This window comes from Zingiber officinale, chromosome 9B, assembly GCF_018446385.1.
Source record: "Zingiber officinale cultivar Zhangliang chromosome 9B, Zo_v1.1, whole genome shotgun sequence".
Classification (NCBI taxonomy): domain Eukaryota; kingdom Viridiplantae; phylum Streptophyta; class Magnoliopsida; order Zingiberales; family Zingiberaceae; genus Zingiber; species Zingiber officinale.
In genome coordinates this window covers 34,963,472-34,969,618 of record NC_056003.1, presented here as the reverse complement: position 1 = coordinate 34,969,618, position 6,147 = coordinate 34,963,472, and positions in this window count along the sequence as shown.

Here is a 6,147-nt window from a genome sequence, read left to right as displayed (position 1 = left end):
ATCCCATAGCCTGAACTTCTCTTCATGCGAAATCATGAATGAGGGTTTCTTTCATTCTCCCCCTTTCCTAGAGGGCAAACTCCCTCTTTAGGTAATGAAGGCCTAACTTAAACCCTACATTCTCCCCCTTTGACACACATCAAAAACTCTCCCCTTGAAGAGTTACTCATACATCGTTTACAACTTTACTCGTTGTTCACAACACCATAATAAAGGTCTCATACCCTTCATTATGTCAATGCTCAACCTTGAGCATTAAACCATTTCACAATGCTCATCCTAGAGTAACTCCCCCTAAATCATTTACTCTAACGAAGGTTAACCACCTTCCATGGTGTTTGAAAAATTAATTTTCATGTTCTTAAAGAGTAACCCCCCCTAAAGACATGCTCTAAACTTTTGTCATTACACCAACAATGACTTGGAATCCCTATACCTTAAGGAAACCCAAAAACTTGAAGTTTTGAGATTTAGAAGATTCAATATTGAAACCAACCTCATCCTAAACTTCAACTTAGTGTTCCTTAACCATTTTTTTTTGTTTTCATCACGAAAACTACCCGTAAATGTATATAAATATATTCTAAGGGGTTAAGAGTGGTTAAAGGGACTAAAAATGGCTTAAAGCGCTGAAATCAGGCTTTCCCAACCAAAATCAGCATTTTTAATCGATTGGGTTGGGATTCAATCGATTGCCACTTGTTCAATCGATCGCCTGATCAATTCTGCGAGCTTCTGTTCACAGAAAAACTATGTAAATCGATTCCCTGATCGATTCAGCATCGGTGAATCGATCGGCTGATTGATTTCGCAAGCCTCTGCTCACGAGAAAACCCTATCTCAATCGATCGCCCGATCGATTAAGACACTCCAATCGATCGACTGATAGATTGGAGCTCTGGTTTCTTGAAATTTAATTTTAGCGAAATTCAGAAATACCATAAAAATTCTATAAAATTCTAAAAATCATGAAACTTCTTATAGACATTATTTAGGGTATATACTATCATGGAAAAATAGTTTTCTAAGAAACTACATCTTATTTTCAAAGATTGACACAAACTTGATAACTCCGGAAAACTTCAATGTTTTCTTCTAGTTTGTGTCTAACTTTTTAATGATGATTACTATCAAAAGATAGCCTTCACCAAGGTTTTCCAAAGTATATTTAAAATGATTTTCAAAATCAATTTCCAGCTATGTTCTTCGGGCTCAATGCACATGACTTGTATATTAGCTTTCCCAATGATTGGAGTACACATACTTATCTGTTTTGATGAAGTCAAAACTCAATAAGATGCAATAAATCAACATCTTAAGTCTTGTTTATCATCCTAATATTTCACTTGTATCTAATGTGTACTAAAACATATACAAGTCACCTTATAGTCTTTGTGAGATGTAGATTTTGGTTTTTCCCTAAACTAGAGATTATGCATAGGAATTATGGTCACCTTATAGTCACCTTATAGTCTAGGTATTTTAGGAATTATGAGCATCCACCTAGGATGTCACTTGTTAGTAAATGTCATTGTCCTTAATTACAAGGAAATTAAAATGATGCATTATGAGTTATGACATACATAAAAAATAATAATTTTCAAAAGAAAACATACTATAGCTACATGATGTATGTATGACATGACATGATATTTTTATTTTTTATTTATAATAAGCATGAATGCAATATATAATGTCATGGCATATAATGGGTAAATAATCATGACAATTAGCATAAATAAAAAAATACCTAGATAATCTATCTAAGTATCTTAAATCCTTAGCTAAACTTAGAATTAAATCTAATCCTAGATTGCCCACATTTTCTCAAGAAAATGTTAAAACCCAACTTGACATTTTTTTTTACTCTTGATTAGTTGTGCCAATTAAAATTAAGTCCAACTCTTCAAATTTTGGTACCTTTTACTCTTCCAAAGAGTAAGCAATTAATCCTTTTCATTTTCAAAGGTTAACAAAAACCTTGAAAATGCCTCCAAGTACCAACTTTATCAAGGTTAGGTTAACCACCCTACCCATTTATAGTTGGCACTCTCTAACCCACCTAGGGAGTAGAGAATATGTTCCTAGGAACCCAAAACCTATTGGTGCTCCTTGGATGCTCCAGATATTCACTAGGGATGATTTCCTTCGATACCTTCCTAATAACTTTTCTAGGCTTCGTAGAAGCCTTGATCACTTCCTCCAGGTCAACTCTAGGGATAACTTCCCTTGTGACATCCTTGGTGACTTTATTTGACTTCTTAAAAGTCTTAGTCACATTGGTCCTGACAAAAATACTTCTAGAGATAAGTTCCCTTATATCTTTAACTTGACCCTTAGACCTAGGATCGGTTCCATAACTATATGGATCCCTATGATAAGAAGGAACATCCTTCTTGGTTTGAGGTTTGTATCCCAAATCCCTCCTACCGTTGGATGATTCTTGTCTAATTATCCTTAGTTTATGCTCATTTTGACCCTTAAAAATATTTTTCATTTTCTTTAGGGTTTTTTCTAATTTATCAAGCCTTAACCTTAAGGCTTGGTTTTCCAACCTTAAATCCTTAGATTTTGGTTTTTCTTGATTTCTATGAACATTTTTGGTTTTAGGCCTATATCTAAAATCCTTAGAGTTATTGGCTATTTGTTATCTATTTTTCTAGTCTTAGATTGAGTGGTTTTAGCATGATAATTAAGCTACATAATTTTTCTTAATTCTATCATGCTTCCTATTTTCATGATAAATAGCATTAAAATGATATAAACTATTCCTAGCATACTTTTTATCATTACTTAAAGGAATAGGCTCAACAAATGATACCTTGGGTTTGCTCTTGAGAGCTCACCCTTGACTTGAGCTTCCTCCTTTGACTTTGGCCGGTTTCTTCCTCTTAGGACATTGCTCCAATAATGTCCTTTTTGATGGCATGAGAAATACACAATGTGTTCCTTGCTCTTCTTTGTCATGGGGTCGACCTCCTTAGACTTCTCCTTAGCCTTTGGTGCCCTTGACCTTTTTTCTTGGTCAACTTAGGGCACTTTCTTTTGTAATTCCCTCTTCCCTACACTTAAAGTAAATGATATAATTTTTATTATTAACAATTGAAATTATTATACCTTTACTTGTAGGGGTGGCACATGATCCTCCACTTGATTTTTCTTGACTTGTGGAGATGACACCATCTTCTTCTTCTTCATTTGACCCGGAGGTGGAAGCCCCTTCTTGCTCCGGTGTCAGTGAATGACACTCCCCCTCAATCCTAGAGGTGGAGTCCTCTTCATCTTCATCCTCTTGCATGTGAAACAAAGAGTATGCTCCCTTTTTTCTCTTTTGGTTGCACTCCTTTGAGGATGAAGCTTCTTGAACTTCTTCTTCGAAAGTTGAGCATCTCTCAACTTCGGAGTCCTCTTCCTCTTAGTCTTGATCCAATGAGTCACCCTCTTTGGATTTTTCTTAGTTTGGTGCAGTGAAGGGGATCTCATGGAGTTTAGCCAATTTGCTCCATAGCTCCTTGGCATCTTCAAATTCTCCCACTTGCTTCAAGATGTTGCTAGGCAATAGATTGACCAATAGCTTGGTCATTTTATCATTGGCCTCACATCTTCAAATTTTCTCTTGACTCCACTTGCTCTTCTTGAGAATTTTACCTTTGCTATTAGTTGAAACTTGGAAACCTTCCATTAGAGCAAATCATTGCTCTATGTCCATCATAAGAAAATTTTTGATCCTTGATTTCCAAGAATTGAAGTTCATTGTGGAGGCACCCTTGTGTTGAATCCGAGTCCATCTCGGAATTTCATCTTAAAGTTGAGCCTTTGATGAAGTCTTTGACTTGTTGAAATTTTCTTCAACTTCTTCTTCCTCTAGCTTGTTTCCCTTTCCAACGATGATTCTGGTGAAGAGCAAACTCGCTTTAATACCACTTGTTAGGGTTGATTTGTAGCTAAAGGGGGGTGAATAGTTAGCCGCGCTTCATTTTCTTGCTTCGGTATTGTTGATATGTAGCGAAAAGAACTCGAAACAAGACGCACAACGCTAACATGTAGATTTACTTGGTATCTACCTCAATAAGAGGTGACTAATCCAAGGATCCACACACAACACACTCTCCGCTAAGAAACTCATTCTGGGTAACTACTAAAGGTAGAGAAGCCTTGTACAATCTCTTAATATAACAAGAAGAAAAGAAGAAGCAAATACAAAGAAAATCTTATAAGATTTTACACAAATGAAACCCTAGCTAGCTTCTTTTTCTTGTGTGGAACGCCTCTTGACCTTGAAAGTGCATCAACACTCTGCTCCAAGAAGCTTCTGTTGGTGCAAGTTGCACCAGAATCAAACCTGAGTTTTGATGTTGTCAAACATTCAAGTTAAGTTTTTTTGTGATCTAACAAGTTAACTGAGTGTGCAGATTGTTTTCTAAACCGGGAAAGACCTAGCTGTGTTGGATCGAGAAGCGCTAGAGGGGGGGGTGAATAGCACTCGTGGCTATTTCATTTCGTATTCGTTAAACACTAATCGAGTTTAAAGCAGCGGAAATAAAAGATAACAAACGCGAACACAAGTATTTACTTGGTTCGGAGCTTGTGGCGACTCCTACTCCAAGGCCCATGCTCGTTGAGCGTTTACTTTGGGCAACAACTATAATCGTTAAAAGTTTTACAGAAATGCAATACAAATAAAACAATCGTAATCTTATACCGACAACAGAGAAAAGTAGAATTGCAGCTTTTGGTTGTCAGGGCGTCGCTTCAGCACTTCTGGGTCGTCTTTTGAGCAGCAAATAGTCGAAGAATCGCTTGAGAATGGTTGTCAAAATTTGCTGCTCGAACCCTCCTTATAAACAGTGCTGGAGGCGCCTCCAAGCCTGTCTGAGGCGCCTCCAAGTCGCCGAGTCGCATGCGTGGATCAGCTCTGATCTCGTCGTGCCTTATCCCACTGAAGGCGCCTCCAAGCTACTCCAAGGCACCTCCAACGCCTGGTCCAAGGCGCCTCCAGTGACCTCCGAGGCGCCTCCAGCATCTCTGGACAGCTGGCTTCGGCTAGCACCCGAGGCGCCTCCAAGCCCCATGGAGGCGCCTCAGACACTATTCATCCGAGGTCTAAGTTGCTTCTTTGTTCCTGCAAAATGTGTTAGTCCCAAACACAAGCCTTGCAAAACAAAGTTAGCATAGAAAGAATATGATAGATATAATTAACAGTCGTCGGACTGTCCGGGTCTGACTTCGGATTTCCAACCGGAAACCCTAGGTCGACCCGACGCCTACTGTTCCCTCTACGAGGAACGCGTCCTCACCTACTCCACTCAGGAGATTTACCTATTGCCAGTGCGATCCTCCAGATCGACTGGACTTTTGCTCAGCGTTCGAAGCTTCCAGACTTTCTGCTGGACTTCCGCTTCCAGGCTCGTCCAGTCTTTCACCTGGTTCGCGACACTAGGACTTTCCACCTAGGGTTACCCCCCTAGGACTTTTGCCTAAAGCTCTCGACCCACCAAGACTTTCCGCATAGGGTTACCACCCCCTATGACCTAGGGTTACCACCCCCTAGGGTTTTCTACCTGCCTAACCGCAGTTAGGACTTTCCTGAAACACTCAATTAAGTACGTTAGATCACAAAATAACTTAACTTTGAATTTCTTTTCCATTATCAAAACAACGGTCGATCGTCGGATGCTTCCCGCACCAATAATCTCCCCCTTTTTGATTATGACAACTGAAATTCAAAGCTAAGTAAAATAGATGCATAAAGTTTAAGTAAGCAAGCTTAATAAATTTTGAATGCACGCATGGTTAAGCTAAAACTTAAACTTTGTCAGGCTCCTCCTTAATAAAGGCATTCTTTATAAATTTTTGCTTTTGAATTTTGAATTTCTCTACTCTCCCCCTTTGCCATTTATCAAAAAGAATGAACACGTTTGAAAAAATCTTAACTTTTCACAAAGATTTTAGGACAAAGGTAAGAGGAAAAAGACTAAGTAAGGAATCTTTAAGACACTTTGTTTTAAAAGCAATATTTCATGTAAATCAAATTGCTAAGTAAAATAGTTTGAGCTCGAAGTTAGTTTTCTAAAACTTTATCAATTAATTTTGCTAGAAAAAGATTTTTCTTTTGTCGCATAGCAAAAGCAACTTTAGTTTTAAACA